The 26,395-nt window shown below is 35.8% G+C and overlaps 1 protein-coding gene across 1 annotated transcript in view; it reads right to left on the minus strand.

Moving 5' to 3' along the window:
- Window positions 1-26,195, minus strand: part of LOC124368394 (alpha-tocopherol transfer protein-like) — a 69,022-nt gene extending 42,827 nt beyond the window's left edge. Inside the window, exon 1 of the mRNA XM_046825701.1 lies at window positions 26,078-26,195. The gene's annotated coding sequence lies outside the window, so the exon portion shown is untranslated. The remainder of the gene's footprint in view (window positions 1-26,077) is intronic.
- Between the last annotated feature and the right edge of the window lie 200 nt (window positions 26,196-26,395).

Below are 26,395 nucleotides of genomic sequence, written 5' to 3' on the forward strand. Positions count from 1 at the left end.
AACGAGCACACCTCGGCGGATGTCCAAGTGCAGGTAACACATGGTTCACTGCACTAACCAGAGCAGCCTGTCGGCACTCAACGCTCAGCATACTCCCGCTACACAACGAGCATACCTCGGCGGATGCCCAAGTGCAGGTAACACATGGTTCACTGCACTAACAAGAACAGCCTGTCGGCACTCAACGCTCAGCATATTCCCGCAACACAACGAGCACACCTCGGCGGATGCCCAAGTGCAGGTAACACATGGTTCACTGCACTAACCAGAGCAGCCTGTCGGCACTCAACGCTCAGCATACTCCCGCACACAACGAGCATACCTCGGCGGATGCCCAAGTGCAGGTAACACATGGTTCACTGCACTAACCAGAGCAGCCTGTCGGCACTCAACGCTCAGCATACTCCCGCAACACAACGAGCATACCTCGGCGGATGTCCAAGTGCAGGTAACACATGGTTCACTGCACTAACCAGAGCAGCCTGTTGGCACTCAACGCTCAGCATACTCCCGCAACACAACGAGCATACCTCGGCGGATGCCCAAGTGCAGGTAACACATGGTTCACTGCACTAACCAGAGCAGCCTGTCGGCACTCAACGCTCAGCATACTACCTCGGCGGATGCCCAAGTGCAGGTAACACATGGTTCACTGCACTCAGAGCATGTCGGCACTCAACGCTCAGCATACTCACACACAACGAGCATACCTCGGCGGATGCCCAAGTGCAGGTAACACATGGTTCACTGCACTAACCAGAGCAGCCTGTCGGCACTCAACGCTCAGCATACTGAGCATACCTCGGCGGATGCCCAAGTGCAGGTAACACATGGTTCACTGCACTAACCAGAGCAGCACTCAACGCTCAGCACTCGACAGCACTCAACTGCACTCAGCACTCAATCAGCTCCCGCCAGCAACACTCGGCACTACGGCGGCATATATGCCCAAGTGCAGGTAACACATGGTTCATCACTGCACTACACATGGTGCGCACTAACCAGAGCAGCCTGTCGGCACTCAACGCTCAGCATACTCCCGCACACAACGAGCATACCTCGGCGGATGCCCAAGTGCAGGTAACACATGGTTCACTGCACTAACCAGAGCAGCCTGTCGGCACTCAACGCTCAGCATACTCCCGCAACACAACGAGAACACCTCGGCGGCTGACCAAGCACAGGTAACACATAGTGCACTGCACTAAAATTGTTCTACCGTGATTGTCATAGTATATGTTTGGGGTGTGTTCTACTTCTGAAGTGTTTTGTTTAAACAATACATTGGATCCCGTTTTTAGCGATGTGGTTGCCATCGTAGGCAGAGCTTTCAGTCAATGGAATTGACTTTTCCAGAGCTTTTAGTCATTCTAGAAGTTCTACAAGGACATGGACTTCAGACTACAGAAGCCTGTGGATGGCGTAAAGGCACAAGAAATTATAACCTTATATATCAAGGACTCTTTTATTACGTACGTATTTATGTCTTAGATGACGTAGTATGAACTATTAATTTAGAATGCATATTAAGCCAGATGTCCTTGGCAGTGAAGTGTGTTTAAGACGTCTATCTACTCGTAATTACTCCAGGTTTACATTGAGATTGCAGCATGGTATTTTCATACTATGTAATAACCCTGAGCCGAAGGTAAGTATAACATTTTAATCTGCTGTTTAAGATGATAAAATTCCTTTAAATGTATGAGTATGCGTCTTTTGGAACGTACAGAATTATGTTAAAACAAGAAAACTTACAATCCTTGTTGATGCAAGACAATTTTATCACATAGTGTAACCCGAGTGGGAGCTGTAATATAAATTGTATAATCTGATTTAGTCTCTGGCAGGGCTAACCAAATATTTCAAGAACTAGGGACACACATTTATAACTATTGTACACACATTTCGCTCAAAGGGTTTATGGGGTTTTACCTCATTCTGGCGTAATTCAAAATTTGCTAATACTAATTAAAATATATAACTGATTGATCTTTTATAATGTGCCAAAAGTCGGTATTAAAAGTTAATAGTACAAAAATTCGAATGAGTTATTTTGTGTTTTTCGAGGCATTTATTTGTTATTTAGAATAATAAGGAACCATTATATCAGTTTTACTTACCTAATTATATTTATATTCATAACGTCAGTATTATTTTACATAAAGAACACATGATTTTGTTGTATATAAACCATACAAAGTTTATATTTAATTCGATTCCTGAAAAAATTGTGTTTTAAAATCTGTATTATTGTTCTTAACTGGACTTTAAAGAACTGAGAATTTTTAAATATAGTTAGTATAAATAATTATGCATAGTTTAAAATATAACTTTTTGAGATGTTATATGTAAATTTTAAAAATCACAATTATTTTGTATTTTGGTAAACCGTTATTTTATTTTGTTGCTATTAAAAAAAAAAAAAAATGTAGAGAACAGATATAATACCCAATGTAGTTCCTGATATAAATGCTCGTTAAGTTGGACAGTTTAGCCATAGGCGAAATGGGATCATTCAAGTTTCCTTTAAGAATTTGTGGAGTTTTAATTAATTCTGACATAATTAAAAATATAGTAAATTGTCTTAAAATGCATAAAAGATCGATAATTTAAAATGGAACTGAAGTTAGCAAATAGTATTACTCATTATATAACTTTAAAGAATTGCCGACATAGAATTAATTGAAGTCAAATAATGATAACTACCAAACGTACCAGACAAAGTAGCCCCTGTATCTGCCAATGGTAGTATGCTCGGTAGGTTAAAAACTAAATCTTTCTACCAGAAAATGCATCCTCTGGGGTGTGAAAGAGAGGAAGTGAGAAGGAAGAACAAATGGGAAGAAGAAGAATGCAGTGATTGCGGGCAAACAGGTCTAAAGGAAGTTGTCCCGCTTGTGAGTAGAACCGGCCACTTTCAAGGTGAATCGGTCTTGGCCAAAAACCGTAAACACCCGTCCAGGGGGGGAGGGGGCTCTAGTACTGGGCGGGTTGAATCCTGCTTGAAATGAGCTGCAGGGAATGCAAGCATTGGCACAGGGCCGTAACTAGAGAAGAGAGACCCTGGGAGTTTTCGCTAGGAATTCTAATTTGAGACATAACAATCAGGATATTTTGCCACAAAATAGACGTTAATGTTTCATCAAAACCTTTATTTATTCTGATTTTATTAAGTTAAAAAGGCAATTGATGAAGTCATATTAAGGAGTATATTTGATAATTATTTACGTAAAATAGTCAGAGGAACTATTTATAACTAAATCCAAGATTATGTGAGCCTATCGAACATTTCTCACAGTTAAGTTATTAATGTTATTAAAAATTGAAATATTAATTCATTAAAGAATGCAAATGAAAAGTTACTAGCGATTTCAATTAGTGGCAGTGTTGTGTGTCCTCATGCTGGCTGTCCCGAGAGGAATTATTCAGCACATTCTCCAGTTTTTTAAATAAGACGATTAGTATCATTTTGGCAAAGTCTTAAAGAATTTGTTAAACCAATTAACTTTAAATATCTCCCAACCGGTATATAATTTTGCGAACGTTTGTTGATCATTTCAATACAACTGAATAGATCAAATAGTTTTAATGCATTCGTCTCCTGCAATACGACTAGAATGATAAAAACGATTCTTACACAAAAAAATTTCTATGTATCAATCAAATCAATACCCCTTCAGAATTAGCAATCCCAATAGGGAAAATCCAATGATATATTTAGGATTTACGTTGAGTGAAAACTCATAGATCTCCGGAAAGGCGGGATGGAGGTGGAGTAGATGTTCACGACTTTAAATATCGTATATAAAATATAGAGGGTATTCGGAAAACTCGGAGGAATGATTAGTGTCGAACTAACTATCATATTTAATTTCCAAAATCTTATATGAGTAGCGGTAAATACTAAAGTACTCCCGGTCAGTATTCCAACTGTTTTAAGTTTATTACATTTAAGTGAGTGTGTTCTTAAACATCTGTATAGTACAAAGAGATGGGGTTCTAAATGTTCGAGCCTAAATTGCAGCTACCCTGACTTAACATAACATTATTACAATTCTACGCTAGCCTCGACACCGCCGCACGCCACTGAACTGTTGCGGGTTTTAGGTGGAAGTAGCTAATTAATATTCACCAATTTATCCATTTCAATACTTATAGAAGAATATGCTTAAATTTATAATGTGTGGTGATACCAAAGATGTTATTAGAAGTATAGAAGGTGTATCATTGTTGGCGTCATTATTTCGTAAATACGATTGGGAAAGGTCAAGGCCCATCTTTTCAAACCAAAGTGACTTAAGTGCCCCAAACGGGCCAACCTACGGTAAATGTTTGTTTGCCAAATCGAAAACACTAAATAAAAACCTTGTAATCTTATTTATAAATTTATTTTGGTAAATAAATAATTATTTTTATTGTTATTGATTGCGAATTGGCAGCGAGCACAGATCGATCTGTTGTGGTAAGGTCCAGTCCACTGGTGTCCAGACTGATGTGGGTCGCAAACTAAATTTCCAATGACGGCCCCTCGGATTACATAAACCAAACACCCGGAGGTAAATATAGCAATTTTAGACTACGCATAACGTCAAAAGGTATCTACTTTTCAATAAACACAATTCCATTCATTTGAAGGGACCTGGAGCAATATTAAAGGTATATAAATTCACATTTTGAATACTTACTTACTTACTGCCGGGGCATAACAAATCTCAGTCGATTCTTTGCCTCGTCTATGAGCCTCTTCCACGCCACCCTGTCTTCCGCCAGATCCACAGACCCTCCACACCGGGTCACATCTTCGACCACTTGATCTCACCATCTTATCTTTGGCCTACCCAAAGGGCGCCTTCCTGTCGGTACCGCCTGGTAGACCTCTTTTAACCTTGTGCCCTCCTGTCTCCGATGTACATGTCCTAGCCATTTTGAATATAGAAATAAAAAAGAATGAAGTCCATCCCACTGCATCAACAGAGTTTAACTTATCAACTACAAATTCAAGCTTTAGATGTCACGAACCCAGTGCAAATTCAAGCCCGATATAATCCACGTTTCCAGTTCGTGATATAATCGCAGTTCTTTTAGACATTTAAATCATATTGAACTTTTCATACTTTATCTGCACCGTGCCTATTGTGTTTTGCGGATGATTTCAATTTCATGTAATATTATGGACACAATTATCAGCTGCCACCTGTCTTTGATGTATTCGGGTGATAAAATATGCGAAAGAATTCAAGAAACACTGATCGTTATAAATAAATATTAATGTGTTTAATATGTGAAGGAAACAGGTATATCCGGACTTTTGCAATCCTTCAGTGATCACAATACTATCAACAACACTAAGATTCGAGATCTGCAATCTGATCTCTTCCTCAAGCCATAGAGATAAATCTGCGTGTACACCAATCCATTATGTGTCGAGGTTGTTGGAGAAAAGAGTAGGTGTAAAGTACATAATTAGATCTGCATTAAATCATGCACACAACTAAGAGAAAGTCTTCAAAAAAAACCAAATATTGGGTTTCAAGTACGAGGTCGACGTTACTGATCGAACTTGCAAGGTGACAGATAGGATTTGTACGGCCACTGGCCTGTGTGAAGACGGTATCAAACAGAATAAGGAAGAGAGTTGGTGAAGTACAAGGTCGACGTTACTGATCGAACTTGCAAGGTGACAGATAGGATTTGTACGGCCACTGGCCTGTGTGAAGACGGTATCAAACAGAATAAGGAAGAGAGTTGGTGAAGTACAAGGTCGACGGTACTGATCGAACTTGCAAGGTGACAGATAGGATTTGTACGGCCACTGGCCTGTGTGAAGACGGTATCAAACAGAATAAGGAAGAGAGTTGGTGAAGTACAAGGTCGACGTTACTGATCGAACTTTCAAGGTGACAGATAGGATTTGTACGACCACTGGCATGTGTGAAGACGGTATCAAACAGAATAAGGAAGAGAGTTGGTGAAGTACAAGGTCGACGGTACTGATCGAACTTGCAAGGTGACAGATAGGATTTGTACGGCCACTGGCCTGTGTGAAGACGGTATCAAACAGAATAAGGAAGAGAGTTGGTGAAGTACAAGGTCGACGTTACTGATCGAACTTGCAAGGTGACAGATAGGATTTGTACGGCCACTGGCCTGTGTGAAGACGGTATCAAACAGAATAAAGAAGAGAGTTGGTGAAGTACAAGGTCGACGGTACTGATCGAACTTGCAAGGTGACAGATAGGATTTGTACGGCCACTGGCCTGTGTGAAGACGGTATCAAACAGAATAAAGAAGAGAGTTGGTGAAGTACAAGGTCGACGGTACTGATCGAACTTGCAAGGTGACAGATAGGATTTGTACGGCCACTGGCCTGTGTGAAGACGGTATCAAACAGAATAAAGAAGAGAGTTGGTGAAGTACAAGGTCGACGGTACTGATCGAACTTGCAAGGTGACAGATAGGATTTGTACGACCACTGGCCTGTGTGAAGACGGTATCAAACAGAATAAAGAAGAGAGTTGGTGAAGTACAAGGTCGACGGTACTGATCGAACTTGCAAGGTGACAGATAGGATTTGTACGGCCACTGGCCTGTGTGAAGACGGTATCAAACAGAATAAAGAAGAGAGTTGGTGAAGTACAAGGTCGACGTTACTGATCGAACTTGCAAGGTGACAGATAGGATTTGTACGACCACTGGCCTGTGTGAAGACGGTATCAAACAGAATAAGGAAGAGAGTTGGTGAAGTACAAGGTCGACGTTACTGATCGAACTTGCAAGGTGACAGATAGGATTTGTACGGCCACTGGCCTGTGTGAAGACGGTATCAAACAGAATAAGGAAGAGAGTTGGTGAAGTACAAGGTCGACGTTACTGATCGAACTTGCAAGGTGACAGATAGGATTTGTACGGCCACTGGCCTGTGTGAAGACGGTATCAAACAGAATAAGGAAGAGAGTTGGTGAAGTACAAGGTCGACGTTACTGATCGAACTTGCAAGGTGACAGATAGGATTTGTACTTGCCCGATCTTTCACTCAGCCCGAAGGTCGGTGACCTTGACAGTTCGGCCGCCGGCTCCCCTTGGGTATTCTCGAAAGGCGTAAAGATTCTCAAACCACCAAACAAAACTGGTTTGTTTGCTCACGTATTTATCACCTTGAACAAAGTGTCCACGGAAATTACTATTTCCTTTATTGACTCACTGTCAATTCGATTGTTCTGAAACAACAAAGAATAAAGTCATGATGCCATAGCTGATCATTCAATTTCATTTTTGTTCCTCGGGCAGTTGAGTCCTAGGCACGCAAGTTTAGATCTTGAGTTACAAGGCTCTGATGTAATACTGTATAAAGTGTCGAACGTTTTCTCCCTGGCTTTGAAGATCGTCCGGATGATCTCATCTTCAGATAAGAATTTTCAGGGCTGTATTTTAATTTCATGCAGTTTTAAACCTTATTTAATCTAAATGAGATAAAATGGGAAGACACATATTTAGCATATAACCACCCCTTTTTTATTATTGATTTTATTTTTTAACATTCTTATAACTATATAAAGGTATCTCAATTTTCGTTTCTAATTTTATAACGCAAAATTTAACTACAATTTAAGGTAATTACAAGCTTTTGTTTTATCTTATAACAATAAATAAAATAAAGTGACAGATAAAACAAATATAAAAAAGTTGTTTCAACGCAAATTATTTGTTAAAAATAGTTAATATATTTGAAGAATCTCCCTTCTTCTACTTTGCTGTCAACTATAAAAATGATCAAGTTATCTTAAGGAACCCATATTTTTAATATAAAATTTAATATATTTCTAATACTAATATACTAATATTTTACTATATGATTAAGTTATACAAAAGTCGAGTATAACGAACACTAGTGTCAATAAATTCGTGAAAATTGAGTGTATTTTATTTGTTACTTATCTATCGTACGGATAATATAGTAAAGTAACACGATTGCAAGCTTCAACTTTTAACATCAACGTATTAAAGTTATAAACTTACACTTTTGTTGTGACTATTTTACCAAATAATTATTTGCCTTCATTTGTAAAACAGATTTACTACTCGTATAAAATTATAATTGTAAAGCATCTTTATGCCAAGAAAGTGAAAGGGAGATAAGAATGAAAAGACCTTTATACGAGTAGAGCTATAACATTAATCACGAACCGAGAGCCAATGTGTATTGTATAAGCACACAACCTAGGTTTTCTTGGATAAAAGAATGTTCCCTAAGAAAGAAATTGATTGGTGAAGGTCAAAATGGGATAGTATAGAATTGGTTAAAATTACGAAACGGTAATAATTTTCCTTGATCACATTTTCCTGATTTGGCACATTTAAAACCAAAGGTAAGACACGTAAATAAATGCCAACCGACCAAATACAGGCTCCGATAGAGGGGCATTTCAGTCTTCTATGTAACTGTCTGACGGTGATAAAACTATAGTCAGTCAAGTTAGAAAAATGTGATCTGAGAAAACATTAAGATTCGTTGTTAACCCTTTAGATAATAATAATATTCTTTGTTGCATTAAAACAATTAATACGTTGGACTATAAACATTAAAAATCGTTGTCAGTAAATGTATAAAAAAAAAAAATTATTGAAAGAAATTCCATTCGGACTCAAACCAAGTTAAAATTTGTTGTCTGTTCCTCTCACTTTCACTCTTGACATCAGAACCAAAGTTTTCGGCCAATTAATGTTTTCCGGCGGCTTGCGGCAAACTCGTCAATCGAGTAATAAGTTTTGCACACCTACAAAAATTTGAGGTGAGCTCTGAATTGTAATAATTGCAGAGATTTGTATGACCTCAGGGAGAACAGCCTGACACCAACTTGTGGGCAAGCGGTCGAAAGCGGTACTTCTGTGTTGTTGAATTCTGTACTTATCCCTCCCTCTAGTGTAATGGTAAACGTCCCTGACTTGAAACTAAATCTAACTCACAGTACAGGATCACTTCGAAGAGATAGAGGAAGGGCAAAGTCAGCAATCCTAGTTCCCTGAAGGCATGTTTACACGAGGCCTAATAGCCTTCCAAATCGGCTTCCACCAACACTGGCATTACTGTTTTTTTCAAGGTCAAAATACAAAACTATTCAAAAATAATATTCAGTAGTTTAACAAGAATAACAAGATAAAGCAAATATGTCCGGGAAATCAAATTAAGAGGTGTACATTTCCCGAGTCGCGTTCTTCCACTGTAGAAGCAAACGGTTTTTGTGTAGCTCGCCTCCAAACGACTATATTAGGTTGCAAATATATAATGTATTCAAATCAATATTAACCTTGCTTCAAATTTTTTGCGACTCCAGTCTGCAATGTAAAGGAAATAAAAATGAAAACTCTCTTTAGATCTATAAAATAGTCCCTTACACTTGAACAGATTTACAGTGTACAGATTTTTTAAAGACCCTTCCTTAACCAGCTAACCAGTTAGTGCCGCCTCATTATAATTTAAAAATTTATCTTAAGCGGTGCAGCGGCTGTCACGAGTTTAGTTCCATAATGACAGTAACTACTAACAGAGATTTCAAATATGCTCTGTAACGTATGACGTACCTACACACATGCAACTAAATTTAGATTTTACATCTTTTTACTACAATTTAGCAAATAATCTTTTTTTAATAAAAATACTTATTAAACATGTTAAAAAATTTAAAAAGAGATTCGTAGAAGCACAAATTGTAGAAAATGGACCAAAATGTGGGGAAAACTATTTAACGTGTAACATTATTGTTACGAAACCAAACTCCATGTTGTATCACAGTAGAAGTCAATTTTACCTAGAATTGTCACTTTATTTAAGTCGTGAAAGCAAATTATGATCTATTGTAAGCGAGGTCTTGTATGAGGAAAACTATTTAACGTGTAACATTATTGTTACGAAACCAAACTCCATGTTGTATCACAGTAGAAGTCAATTTTACCTAGAATTGTCACTTTATTTAAGTCGTGAAAGCAAATTATGATCTATTGTAAGCGAGGTCTTGTATGAGGAAAACTATTTAACGTGTAACATTATTGTTACGAAACCAAACTCCATGTTGTATCACAGTAGAAGTCAATTTTACCTAGAATTGTCACTTTATTTAAGTCGTGAAAGCAAATTATGATCTATTGTAAGCGAGGTCTTGTATGAGGAAAACTATTTAACGTGTAACATTATTGTTACGAAACCAAACTCCATGTTGTATCACAGTAGAAGTCAATTTTACCTAGAATTGTCACTTTATTTAAGTCGTGAAAGCAAATTATGATCTATTGTAAGCGAGGTCTTGTATGAGGAAAACTATTTAACGTGTAACATTATTGTTACGAAACCAAACTCCATGTTGTATCACAGTAGAAGTCAATTTTACCTAGAATTGTCACTTTATTTAAGTCGTGAAAGCAAATTATGATCTATTGTAAGCGAGGTCTTGTATGAGGAAAACTATTTAACGTGTAACATTATTGTTACGAAACCAAACTCCATGTTGTATCACAGTAGAAGTCAATTTTACCTAGAATTGTCACTTTATTTAAGTCGTGAAAGCAAATTATGATCTATTGTAAGCGAGGTCTTGTATGAGGAAAACTATTTAACGTGTAACATTATTGTTACGAAACCAAACTCCATGTTGTATCACAGTAGAAGTCAATTTTACATAGAATTGTCACTTTATTTAAGTCGTGAAAGCAAATTATGATCTATTGTAAGCGAGGTCTTGTATGAGGAAAACTATTTAACGTGTAACATTATTGTTACGAAACCAAACTCCATGTTGTATCACAGTAGAAGTCAATTTTACATAGAATTGTCACTTTATTTAAGTCGTGAAAGCAAATTATGATCTATTGTAAGCGAGGTCTTGTATAAGGTATGAAATTTACTTGTCATAGTCGTATATCGATGATTAGAGAGACCCTCGGTGTACATCCAAATGTTCTTTTTAAAAGATTATACACCATTTTCCCTAGATATAAGAAACACATTAAAATAATTAACTGAAAAATTAAAAACACGTTTCTGTAGACTCTAGACCCTCACTTACTGTTGTTTTCACATTCAACGATACGTAATTAATTGAGTACAAACAGGTTTTGTACTACTTTTGGAATTCCCGACTAAAAGTAGCGTAGAAACTAAACCACCTTGAGTGCAAAGAGAACTGGACCAAGGAGCGACTGTTGTGGTACACCGGAATACTTCTTGTACGGAGTTTTCAGTCAGTCAAGGTTCACTTATAAATAGAATCTGACTAAACGCAGTGTATGAAACTCGACCATTTTGAGTGCAAAGAGAAGTGGACCGACGAGCGACTGTTGTGTTACACCGGACTACTTCTTGTATGGAGTTTTCAGTCAGTCGAGACCCACTTATAAATAGAATCTGACTAAACGCAGTGTATGAAACTCGACCACCTTGTGTGCAAAGAGAAGTGGACCGACGAGCGACTGTTGTGTTACACCGGACTACTTCTTGTATGGAGTTTTCAGTCAGTCGAGACCCACTTATAAATAGAATCTGACTAAACGCAGTGTATGAAACTCGACCATTTTGAGTGCAAAGAGAAGTGGACCGACGAGCGACTGTTGCGTTACACCGGACTACTTCTTGTATGGAGTTTTCAGTCAGTCGAGACCCACTTATAAATAGAATCTGACTAAACGCAGTGTATGAAACTCGACCACCTTGTGTGCAAAGAGAAGTGGACCGACGAGCGACTGTTGTGTTACACCGGACTACTTCTTGTATGGAGTTTTCAGTCAGTCGAGACCCACTTATAAATAGAATCTGACTAAACGCAGTGTATGAAACTCGACCCCCTTGTGTGCAAAGAGAAGTGGACCGACGAGCGACTGTTGTGTTACACCGGACTACTTCTTGTATGGAGTTTTCAGTCAGTCGAGACCCACTTATAAATAGAATCTGACTAAACGCAGTGTATGAAACTCGACCATTTTGAGTGCAAAGAGAAGTGGACCGACGAGCGACTGTTGTGTTACACCGGACTACTTCTTGTATGGAGTTTTCAGTCAGTCGAGACCCACTTATAAATAGAATCTGACTAAACGCAGTGTATGAAACTCGATCACCTTGTGTGCAAAGAGAAGTGGACCGACGAGCGACTGTTGTGTTACACCGGACTACTTCTTGTATGGAGTTTTCAGTCAGTCGAAACCCACTTATAAATAGAATCTGACTAAACGCAGTGTATGAAACTCGACCATTTTGAGTGCAAAGAGAAGTGGACCGACGAGCGACTGTTGTGGTACACCGGACTACTTCTTGTACGGAATTTTCAGTCAGTCGAGACTCACTTATAAATAGAATCTGACAAAACATTTCGCGTTTAATAATAATAATAATAATAAACTTTATTGTGAACAGACAATGCACACATTGTATCACAATCGTCGTACCTAACCTAATCATTCATACTGACAATACACCATTCAGACATACATTATATCACTCACGCCTCTTTCACACGATTTACAGGCCCAGCAAATTTATTTGTTTTGATGGTCTTTGAGAATTTTAGGTAACATACATATAGTTACTACTGGATTGTTATATACCTCCCCCACTTGACGAAGTGGATAGATTCCAGTCTCTGAAACGTTGTGTTATACCTTTTTTTAACCTATAACGATTGCAAATGTCCGAAATAATTTTATTCCTTATACTGTTTACTGTGTTTAATAACAACTTTCACACTAAATGAGCAATATTCGGTACTTATTAAGAATTTGGTTATAAAAATTTAATCTTCCTGGCTCTTGCAAGCAATAATTATTTGGTTGTTATTAATTCGCTTTCAAATGTAGAAAACAATAATGTAGAACTGGTAGGAAGCCACTATATGTGTTTTGAGAGCCTAAATTGTTTACTTAAGAAGTTAGATGCGATTTATGATTTTTGTGATAAGTAAAAAAAAAAAAAAAAAACACAATGCCAATACTTTATTATTTCAATTAGACCAGTAATAGAATAAAAATGTAAGAATATACATTTATTCGTTAATTAGTTTGAATAATACCCCGTTGTGTGAATAAAAATTAAAAGACAAATCGGTAGAACATTAATTATTTATGCAATACAATTATTCAATTTGATGAATCGATTTGTTAGTTGCATGCCGAGACAACTTTTACACACAAACATATTAAGAAGGGTTGCCTGTAAATATTTGTAAATTAAGTTAAATGTATTGACAATATTCACATTCGTTACGTGCCAATTGTAATACAGCACTAAACAGCTGTCTCCGTGCGCAAACAAGACGTCACTGCTCCGTGCTGTACGAGCTTGACCTAATATCTCGCAAGCGACGTTAGTCCTTATTGCCACACAGTTAAGGCTGAATTTCGTGCCGCCTCATTATAATTGCAGACGCGTTAGGTCGTTTTGTAATTATAATTCCGTCACGACGGGAGTGTTAGGAGTCGTTGACAATCGTTGACATTATTGTAGCGATTGCACTGATTGTTACCTCTCATTGTTCCTGAGGGTTGAATGTGTGCAATCAGCATTAGGATGATTGTATAAGTAAGTAACTGAGGTTTCCTCGTGGAGAGAGGGTCTTTAGTTGAGCATTAGTCTGTCGATTGTTATATCGTATGTATCATAGCCACAACAAGGCATTTGTAATTTTTATTCAATGCATTCAAGAATATAAATTTGTTTTAAATTAAATTGATTTGGATCCACAGGAATTATGAAGAGTCCTCCTAATTCAGGTATTTATTGAGAAAGAAACATATTGAGTTCAATAGGATTGAAATATTATAACATTAATATCAATCTCGATTTCATATATCTTATTTACCCCTTGCTTGATTTTTGCAGCGTTTAAGTAAAGATTTGTAATTATGAAACAGCAATTTATCTGTTCAACTTTTTATATCACGTTAGAAAATTTGTGAAATTCTAAAAAAAAATACATCGTCAAGACCTACCAAATATTGTTTTCTAAATACAGCGTTTACAGGTTTTGAAATGTAATCATAGAAAAAAAAACACCCAATATATAGAATAATATGTTTTGCACATATTTAAAAAAAGCCTCGAATAAGATATGACCACTGGAACATCTTCAGTACGTTTGAAAGATAAAAATGGAGTATTTTGAACATTATTTACTAATTATTTATGATTCTGACAATATTGGAGAAAATATTAATTTAAATTCAAAAATAAAATTACGATTACTGTATCTATAATAAGCATGACGAATAAAACTTATTTTTGAAGGTAGTCCATAGATAGTATGACTAATAAAACTTATTTTTGAAGGTAGTTCATAGATAGTATGACTAATAAAACTTATTTTTGAAGGTAGTCCATAGATAGTATGACTAATAAAACTTATTTTTGAAGGTAGTCCATAGATAGTACGACTAATAAAACTTATTTTTGAAGGTAGTCCATAGAAAGTATGACTAATAAAACTTATTTTTGAAGGTAGTCCATAGATAGTATGACTAATAAATTATGTTTGCTAAATATTAGAAAAAGCAACGGGTTGTATTTCTAAGATAAATAAAACAGGATATAGGATTATGAGAATTAATAAAATTAGGATTTAAAGACACGCGAAGTCAGAGTTAATATTACGAGGTGAAGCAAACAGCCGCCAGCATCAAAACAAAAACATAACAATTCCTGGCTACTGTTGTGAAAGGCTTGGCTTTTGTTTGTATTTTGAGACAGTGTTTTGTTTGTATTTCTTTGCTTATTAAAACTTTCCGATTTTCAATAACTTGACCGTCTCCACGCATGTGATGAACTAAGAGTTTGGTAAGGAAGATGTTGGTGTTTCATTATTATAAAGAATTGAATAGCACTTTAACTATATGACCTGAAAATGTTAGAAGTAAGGTAAATCGTGTGTGGTTGTCTTCTAGAATATCATTTATTGGTTTTGAACATTTATAATAACAACATTTTGCTATAACGATTTATTAGTTGTAAAATGGTTAACATAAGCTTTTCAGAAAACAGAATTAATTATCTTAAATACTATAGGATGTGTAATTTATAAAAAGACGATGCGACGGTACAGTTAAAACAGTGATATAGTTTTAATCCATCTTAGTTTATAACCTAAATTCACATTTTACATCAATGTGAATGCCATTATCTTATATGTGTGGATAATTGTCTAAGGTTATTAAACACTTGTTACTGTTTGTCTGTATGTATAACCAACAAAACTACTATGACACATGATAAAATGTGATATGACTTTAATCAATTTGTTTGTAAACTGATTCATTCTTCAACCTTATATTTACCATCATATAAAACCAATGTAAAATGTTCTAAGAAAGAATCTTATTTTTACCTTTATTTTTGACCTTACGAACGTACACGTAAGCTACGTCATTACGACCTTCGTATCGAGAGTTATCACGCGGGACGGGGACGCACACATAACGACACAGTTTAAGCAGGGGTCTCTTTATTGTATTGAGGTTAAAATAGGAAAGGACCAGGGGTTCTAATTTCACATGGTTAATAAAGATATTATCACTTATTTGCGTCGGATACTTCATGCGGTGCATAGGTTTTAGGTTGGAACACGTGTTGGAATTTGTACAGAAAATTTTGTTTACAGACCCTTAAAATATTTTTTACTAAGACAGGAAGAATATGTCAAGATGTGATTACGACCTAGGGAGTGGTACAACCTTATAGCAGTATGTTTTCACATATTGTAATCAGGCAAAAATAACGGTTGAACAAAAGTGTATGAACGTTTTACATGTAGTTTGACCATGTAGTTAACGTAGTTTTTATTAAAATTAATAAAAAAATGAAAAATGTTAATAAATAAATAAATACATGTCACGCTGAAGCTATAACTCTAATGTACTTGTGTGAAGTGGCCGCTGAACCGGGAAACTCGCCTTATTCTTCGTTTTAACCGAAGTCTTCATATTTTGACCCCAAAGAATTCGGGATGATAATCACTAACACCACTAAATAGCTCTTTCGGTGAGGGGTGGGGGTGGGGTTATGATCATTTTAGAAATATTTTAAAATGTAAAGGTAAGTTTAGTCATACTTAATTTAAAATATCTCTATTCAATGATAATTTTGGAAAAAGTTTTAATTAATTCCGCTTCTTATATACAGGGTGGTCTAAAATGTGAAAGTTGTACGGTTTTAAAACCATTTTTTCTGCTGCTTCTTTAAACATTTTAGAAAAATCATAATTTATCTCACGTTACAAAAAAATGCACTCTTCCCAAAAAATATTTTCTAGTTGTCACTTTTCAACACTTTACCAATTTAAAAAAATTCACCCTATATAGTGTGAACACTTTTTATTTTCTGCTGTTTTTATTTGGGACTGACTGCAAAATTGCCCTCGTTTCATAAATTAAATTCATGCGAAGTTACAAAATAGTTTTTCTACCTTACCTGCAGTCAGACAGTTATGTTAAACGAGAGAATATATTGCATCACTATAATAAAACTTGCGGGGAGACGTCGTACCAAATATATGAAACCTTATTTGTGTGGGGGTAGTTGACCTAAACTACACCATGTGAACAGGTAATACAAGTGAATTTGCAGTTTAATTCTAATTTAATGTATATGATGTTTGGATGGTTGAAGGATAGTGAAGATTGTACTGAAATATTATGAAAATTCGTAATAACATATATTTGCCAATATTTGATTACGTTAAATAAATGTGATGAGTGAAGAGTGGACAGTGGAGTGAAGGTGGTTGAGCAGATTGCTGCAGTACAAGGGCGATGTCGAACTCTTCCATTAGAGGGCACGACTGGACTGATACAATTACAAAACCACTCTTACAACTGAAACAACGCCCTCTAAGTCAATTTCATCATTAGAGAACTTCCCCCAAATTGTTGGATTCGGATCCGTTGGTCAGCTCACAAAGTTTTAGTTCCAGTTAGAAAACGCAAGTAGATATTGAATTATAACTTTTTAATCTGTTACTGAGGATAAACTTTTTACTAAAATATTATTAGGACTAGCAGTACACAGTTTGTCAATACGTGTAGATATTTTGCAAGTGTTTTTAAATAACAAATATAAAATAATAACAATCCTATTATATTTTTACGGAATCGTCGTGTTTTGGTCTAATAAGGAAAATCTTTTAAAAATTGCACCAACATACTTCTCGACACAACTCTTCTTCACATCGACAGTCGCATGGTTTTAATGTTATCATTTACAATATAAAATATTTAATTTTCATGTTGGACACTTTTAATATAAACCACAGGATTAAAAAACATTTACCATACAATTTTAGACTGATAAATGTATAGATTTTATTAATGTTCTCGAAATTCTAATACATTTGTCACCATTATTGGTGCCCTCTTTTATAATTAAAAAAATGCATAAACATTGCCAACCTACAATAAGCACAACAGTGAGGAGTCTCAGTAACAAGGTATTGTAAAAGACAATTTCTAATTAATAACAAAATCTTAATATTGTTATCATATAATAAGCACAACAGTGAGGAGTCTAAGTAACAAGTTGAACAAGGCCATTTCTAATTAATAACAAGATCACAATATTGTTATCCTATAATAAGCACAACAGTGAGGAGTCTCAGTAACAAGGTATTGTAAAAGACAATTTCTAATTAATAACAAAATCTTAATATTGTTATCATATAATAAGCACAACAGTGAGGAGTCTAAGTAACAAGTTGAACAAGGCCATTTCTAATTAATAACAAGATCACAATATTGTTATCCTATAATGAGCACAACAGTGTGGAGTCTCAGGAACAAGGGGTTGTACAAGACCATTCCTAATTAATTACAAGATCTCAATATTGTCATCCTATAATAAGCATAACGGTGACGTGTCTCAGTAACGAGTTGAACAAGGTCATTCCTAATTAATAACAAGACCACAATATTGTCATCCTATAATGAGCACAACAGTGAGGAGTCTCAGTAACGAGTGGAACAAGGCAAATCCTAATTAATAACAAGATCACAATATTGCCATCCTATAATGAGCACAACAGCTGGGGTCTCAGGAACAAGGGGTTGTACAAGACCATTCCTAACTAAGAACAAGAACCCAATATTGTTATCCTATAATGAGCACAACAGTGAGGAGTCTCAGTAACAAGGGGTTGTACAAGACCTTTCCTAACTAATAACAAGAACCCAATATTGTTGTCCTATAATGAGCACAACAGTGAGGAGTCTCAGGAACAAGGGGTTGTACAAGACCTTTCCTAACTAATAACAAGGTGTCAATATTGTTATCCTATAATGAGCAGAATTAACTACCCCTCTCACATCCATAATAAATAAATCTTTCTCATTAGGGCAGTTTCCAACCAAACTGAAAGTCTCCAGGGTATATCCAAAGCATAAAAAAGGACCAAAAACCGACCCAAAAAATTACAGGCCCATATCATTAATTTCAACTTTTTCAAAAATTATAGAAAAAATAGTACTAAACAGGTTAATGACCCATCTCAAAAATCAAGCCTTAATTACTGACTGTCAGCATGGATTCCAAAAAGGAAAATCAACTATTTCTGCCATCATAAGCCTTGTTGAGTCTATAATCGACAGCATAGATGAAGGACAATTTGTAACAGCCTTATTTTTAGACTACAGCAAGGCTTTCGACTGTTTGGGACATGAGCTGATCTCTAAAAAACTTATAACTTTAGGAGTAAGAGGCTTAGAAAACAAATGGTTTGTTAGCTACCTTAAAGAGAGATCCCAAGTTGTAGACATCCAACATACTACAGCTGGCCTTACTACCATGTTCAGATCTGATCCTAAACCAATAACAAGAGGAGTTCCTCAGGGATCCGTGCTGGGACCTATTCTATTCATTTTGTTGACTAATGACTTCCCAGCTCTAATTCACAACTACAGTACCAGCTGCATAATGTATGCAGACGATACAACCCTCCTTTTAAAAAATGACACAGCTCAAGGATTGTACGACAACTCTGTTGCGTCTCTTCAAAAAGCCATAGCCTACAGTAAACAAAATGATTTAGCAATAAACCCTGACAAGACAACACAAGTACATTTTAGCAGAAAAAAAATTCTACCCACTAGTATCCCCAATGTAGCAGTGGCTGATCAGATTAAATTTCTAGGAATAACTCTAGATAATGAACTCACATGGGCAAACCATGTAAACCACATCTGCAATAAAATCAGCACTGGTGTCTATGTTGTTAAACGCATTAAATGGGTTGGCACTCAGGAAGCGGCAAAAATGGCATACTACGCTCTAGTAGAATCTCATATTAGATATGGTCTTACAATCTGGGGAAGCTCCTCGGGAAATCTGAAGAGAGTACTTGTACTACAAAAGAAGGCAATTAGGACAATTGCAAACCTGGAGTCCCAGCAAAGCTGTCGTCAAGCCTATGAGACCCTAGGCATACTAACAGTACCTGCGCTCTACATCTATGAAGCCATTTTATATGCAGACACACTAAACCTGAAGACTCACATGGACCTTCACAGCTACCCCACACGCCATGCCTCTAGATTCGTCCTACCCCAACATAGAACAGCCCTCTTCGAAAAAAAACCGTCATACGTAGGCCAAAAACTGAAAAACCTCCTTCCAGACCACCTCCGGACCCTGACTGGCAACAGACTGAAGAGCTTGCTTAAAGAATTCCTGTTAAAGAATCCTGTGTACAAGATAGAAGAGTTCCTGGAATTAATGAACACATCTTCTTAATTCTACTTATTGTAACTTGACAAATTACTGTTCTTAATGTTCATGTAATAAATAAATAAAATAAAAAAAATAAAGCACAACAGTGTGGAGTCTCAGTGCCAAGGGGTTGTACAAGATCATTCCTAACTAATAACAAGCTCTCAATATTGTTATCCTATAATGAGCACAACAGTGAGGAGTCTCAGGAACAAGGGGTTGTACAAGACCTTTCCTAACTAATAACAAGCTCTCAATATTGTTATCCTATAATGAGCACAACAGTGAGGAGTCTCAGGAACAAGGGGTTGTACAAGACCTTACCTAACTAATAACAAGCTCTCAATATTGTTATTTCCTATAATGAGCACAACAGTGAGGAGTCTCAGGAACAAGGGGTTGTACAAGACCATTCCTAACTAATAACAAGCTCTCAATATTGTTATCCTATAATGAGCACAACAGTGAGGAGTCTCAGGAACAAGGGGTTGTACAAGACCTTTCCTAACTAATAACAAGCTCTTAATATTGTTATCCTATAATGAGCACAACAGTGAGGAGTCTCAGGAACAAGGGGTTGTACAAGACCTTTCCTAACTAATAACAAGCTCTTAATATTGTTATCCTATAATGAGCACAACAGTGAGGAGTCTCAGGAACAAGGGGTTGTACAAGACCTTTCCTAACTAATAACAAGCTCTCAATATTGTTATCCTATAATGAGCACAACAGTGAGTTGTCTCAGGAACAAGGGGTTGTACAAGACCTTTCCTAACTAATAACAAGCTCTCAATATTGTTATCCTATAATGAGCACAACAGTGAGTTGTCTCAGGAACAAGGGGTTGTACAAGACCTTTCCTAACTAATAACAAGCTCTCAATATTGTTATCCTATAATGAGCACAACAGTGAGGAGTCTCAGTAACATGGGGTTGTACAAGACCATTCCTAACTAATAACAAGCTCTCAATATTGTTATCCTATAATGAGCACAACAGTGAGTTGTCTCAGTAACGAGATGTACAAGGCGTAATTACCCTTGACACGTGTTTTGTTATACAACTGAAGACGTGACCGATGACACGAAAGTCAATAACAGCCTCTGGCAGTTGTTGATAGAATAACAAGTTATGAAGCAATCGGTACAGGTAATTGCAATAACATTTTGTTTACAAGAAAATAACAGAATAAGATCCATCTCAGCCTTTGCAGTTTCGGTGAATACATTATCTATTTAAACAACAGGTACGGGCACGAGAACACTTCATGGGTGGCTCACTGGGATAGAAGATCTTTTTTTTCATCATCACTGTACAATCTGTTTAAAAAATATGGCTGATTTATATATTATATTTATATTCTTCCAAAAAAAGACTTATCTCTTCTTAACTTTAGGTGTTACTGTGAGAGTATAATACGTTTATTGTTGTCCGAACACGTTTTTTTGTGATATACATCATTCATTGGGCTTATGCGTATTTAATGTTTTAATTTATTTCACAATTATTGAGTACGGTTGAGTTCTTAAATTTATTTTTGCTTGTAAGATTACGCTTGTATTTGTTTTGAGACAATTATTTATTTATTATATAAGCTTATAAATATTTCAAGATTTGTGTTTTATATGACTAATTGATTTGTAGTCATCTTTTAGAATATTTTTTATGTTGTGAGATAAAAGTTTCTTTCAAAAGAATGAAATGTAAAGGACACATATAGGGTAGGAGTTAACTGAGGTAATGTATTTTTTTCAAAGAGGAATGTTGTGTAGAATGTAATAATGACCACCAATAAGACTTCTCAGTAAGTATCTATATAAATTTAAAAACGTCGAGTAACTAATATTTTGGTTTCTAAAAATAGATTATTTCCTGTCAAATAAACCGTTATAGACATTCAGTAATTACTTGTAATTTATTACGTTTTCCTGTTACAGATGCGCTTTTCTAGGCTTCCTCTTTATGGTAAATTACATACGAGTAATAACAAAATATGACTAAGTTACCATTGTTAATTAGATACTTTAAAATAATAGGGAAGGTTAGAAATTCCCATTTATAGAAAAGTTTGAATGGTAAAACGTTAATAACATGTAAAATATACATAAAGAATATACGAAAAAGAAGTTTACTTTAACTCGTTTATAAGTAAGTCAGCTGTGGATATTATCCTCTCCACATAATAATGCTGTAGGCCTTGACATTTTCTTTGCCTAGCAATTTAGACCCCGGCAAGACGCAGCAGTCCTGACTGGAAAATAGGAGCAGAACTAACCTGACAACAATATTTAAATATTACGCTAGTATAATATGCACAAGTCCATTACATGTCAATACGAGATTATATATACTATACAACGAAACGATATCAAAGCTGGCAATGGTGCAGGCTTGATGTTAACAATTCTTGATTCACAATTCCCAGTAATCTTGAGCAGGTGGTCAAAATTGTACCGTTATTTAGTTGTATTTTATATAAAACTTATTTTCGCAACCCTGTTCCTCGTTACTAGTTAATATAAGGCTGGTTAATATGACTCAAAAGGCGGTTTCTCAGATTATGCTAAGGTACCCTTTAGTGTACCACTGGGGTCGGTATTGGGTCCACTATTGTTTCTTGTTATGATAAATGATTTTGACAAAAACATTAACATTAACATAAGTTTTACACTATAATGTTTGTGGATGATGTTTGACTTCCAGAACTGATGTAACTGTTCCTATTTTAATTGAGCAGGCTGATGTCTGGTATAGAGCAAATTTGTTTAATTTAAACCGTGACAAGACCCAGCGTATTTTATTTACTCTAAAGGCAAATGATAGGAAATGGTGATTTTACTCAGAGTGTGAAGCTGCTTGAGATTTTTTTTGGATCCCAAGTTATCCTGGCATGTGCATATAGAGCATATTTCAAAAAGATTAAGTAGAGTTGTATTTTTTTTAAGGCATTTAAGATCGTTAGTTTTTAAAGACCATTTAAAAATGGTATATCACGCTTTATTTCAAAGTATATTCTGATATAGTTTGATATTGTGGGGAAATAGAGTAAACAGCATTTTCGTTAGTACAAAAGAAAGCTATCAGAATTATTGCAAAGGCTAATTTCAGATCTCACAGCAGACAACTCTTTATCCAAGAGGGCATTCTGACTATTAGTAATATGTTTATTTTTCTCTTGCAGCATTTAAAGAAAAAAACCTGCCCTACACCACACTAAACAGTAATGTACATATACATAACAAAAGGAACAGTAGCAAAATTGCTAGACATTTCACCAGGCTCTCTAAACTATTAAATGCTCATACTTGCTTTGCATGGTATGAGATGCACTGTTGCTTTATGTTGTTTATCTTTAGTATAGATGTTTCATCTGTAGTAAGACTGACAAGATCTGATGCATGTTTATAACCTTGAGGTCAATAAAGATATTCTATTCTCAATAATATGCAAAACTATTTAGGTCTTGTCTTAAAAGGATATTGTCGTCCCAGGTCTAGCACTTCCCCTACACCTCTCAATATGCTGACACGTTACCTAAATAATATCAAAAACTATTTAGGTCATGTCTTAAGGGAATGTTTTCGCCCCATGACTAGCACTTCCCCTCCATCTCTCAATATGCTGATACGTTATCTAAATAATATCAAGAACAATTTAGGTCATGTCTTAAGGGAATATTGTCGCCCCATGACTAGCACTTCCCCTCCACCTCTCAATATGCTGACACGTTATCTAAATAATATCAAAAACTATTTAGGTCATGTCTTATGGGGATGTTGTCACCCTATGACTAGCTCTTCCCCTCCACCTCTCAATATGCTGACACGTTATATAAATAATAACAAAAACTATTTAGGTCATGTCTTAAGGGGATGTTGTCACCCCATGACTAGCACTTCCCCTCCACCTCTCAATATGCTGACACGTTATCTAAATAATATAAAAAACTATTTAGATCATGTCTTAATGGGATGTTGTCACCCCATGACTAGCACTTCCCCTCCACCTCTCAATATGCTGACACGTTATCTAAATAATATAAAAAACTATTTAGATCATGTCTTAATGGGATGTTGTCACCCCATGACTAGCACTTCCCCTCCACCTCTCAATATGCTGACACGTTATCTAAATAATATCAAAAACTATTTAGGTCATGTCTTAAGGGGACGTTGTCACCCTATGACTAGCTCTTCCCCTCCACCTCCCAATATGCTGACACGTTATCTAAATAATATCAAAAACTATTTAGGTCATGTCTTAAGGGGATGTTGTCACCCTATGACTAGCTCTTCCCCTCCACCTCCCAATATGCTGACACGTTATCTAAATAATATCAAAAACTATTTAGGTCATAGCCTAAGGGGATGTTGTCACCCCATGACTAGCACTTCCCCTCCACCTCTCACTATGCTGAAACGTTATCTAAATAATATCAAAAACTATTTAGGTCATGTCTTAAGGGAATGTTGTCGCCCCATGACTAGCATTTCCCCTCCACCTCTCAATATGCTGACACGTTATATAAATAATATCAAAAACTATTTAGGTCATGTCTTAAGGGGATGTTGTCACCCCATGACTAGCACTTCTCCTCCACCTCTCACTATGCTGACACGTTATATAAATAAGATCAAAAACTATTTAGGTCATGTCTTAAGGGGATGTTGTCACCCCATGACTAGCACTTCTCCTCCACCTCTCACTATGCTGAAACGTTATCTAAATAATATCAAAAACTATTTAGGTCATGTCTTAAGGGAATGTTGTCGCCCCATGACTAGCACTTCCCCTCCACCTCTCAATATGCTGACACGTTATCTAAATAATATCAAAAACTATTTAGGTCATGTCTTAAGGGAATGTTGTCGCCCCATGACTAGCACTTCCCCTCCACCTCTCAATATGCTGACACGTTATCTAAATAATATCAAAAACTATTTAGGTCATGTCTTAAGGGGATGTTGTCACCCCATGACTAGCACTTCCCCTCCACCTCTCAATATGCTGACACGTTATCTAAATAATATCAAAAACTATTTAGGTCATGTCTTAAGAGGGTTTTGTCGTGGGATTCCAGTTTCTTCGTCTTATCTAATATCATCAGAATATGTGTTGTTGACTACATTAATGTGCCTGATTTAATGATGTGAAAAGCCGGGGCTGTAGACAAATGATTGAGTTTTCCCCAAGAGCAACGTTAAACGTCATGTTTTACGCCGTTATTGTTTCATAGCTTTATGGGAGATGTCTTATTTTACTGGTGTTATTAAAACGCATCCGAAAGCTTTATAGTTTTATTGTGATGTGTGTCTGTTTCAAAATTTAAATTATGAAGTACAATGAAGTTTTAGATTTTATTCTGAATAAACAAAAAAATACAGATTAAAACTAAAAAGTGTTGGATGAGTATCAATTATATCTTTTTAATGCGATAATTCCCATAATTCTACGACTAAAATATGGGCGTAAAACCCCGCGAGATTTACTAACACTGTTCTTACGGAAGCAAAGTCATTTTAGTACTCTTAATGTGTATGTGGTCTGTTTGTAATTTTATATACAATATTATTTATATCTGTTTAAAAATTGAGTAATAAAATAAAAACTCTGCATTTTTAGATTTGCTAGTGATGAAACTGCACTACTATATAATTTAATACTACTATTATAATACTATTTTTCTGCATATTTTTAAAATGTGAAATAGACAAATATAATATTCCACACATGAATAAAAAAAAAACAGCGTAAGTAGTTTTTTGAATGTTTTAAACCAAATAATAACCCTAGAAACTTTACAAATTATAAAACCATAACGGTGAGTTTAAATGTTTGAGCATAATTAGTTCTAATTTATAAGGTTTTATGCAACATCAACATAATAAAAATGGCGATTTATTATTTTTATATATTTATAGACCCTCAATTATATTTGTTTGATAATACGCATATAAATCACACATATGTATAATGAATAAAACACATTTAATTTTATTTTTAAGCGTATTAATAAATAACACTTTACATGGGATATGACTTTAAAACCACACTTAAGATTAAGACTAAGACTTATAATTACATTAGTATGTACTGTATTGTGACAGATAAAGTATAAAATGGTTGCTACATTACAAGTATTAATATTGTGTATAGAAATGTTTGTGTCATACGTATAAATACTTTTCACAAGTATTTCGGAAAAGAAAATTGTGAAAGAGATTTTTATACTAATAGAAACAAGTAGGTACTCGTTAATTTTATTATTAATATTGTTATATGTTCATAGTAGAAATTTGAAATGATTATGTGAACTCCGTATCGCCGATAACAACTATGTAATACAGTACATACCGAGTAAGTGGGTGGTGACAGATAGACAGACAGACAGAAGCACTAGACCTAGAGAGATGTGAGAGACCCACAGTGTCCACAGTTGACTGAGAAGGTACCTGCGAGGTGTACGGTGGCCGTAAACTGTACAAGGTCAAGCTGTCAAGCAGTGTGCAGGGGTGGGGAACGGTGTTGTTAGCGTCGAATAAATATAGTAACATTTGCAATACCTCAACTCGTTTTACAATATACAGTACATTATAGAGTGACGTGTTTTATGTCTTTTTCAATCATTAATGTGATAAAATTAATGGGGATAACATAAAAAAATGGCAAATA

Source organism: Homalodisca vitripennis, chromosome 8, assembly GCF_021130785.1.
Source record: "Homalodisca vitripennis isolate AUS2020 chromosome 8, UT_GWSS_2.1, whole genome shotgun sequence".
In the NCBI taxonomy this organism is placed as follows: domain Eukaryota; kingdom Metazoa; phylum Arthropoda; class Insecta; order Hemiptera; family Cicadellidae; genus Homalodisca; species Homalodisca vitripennis.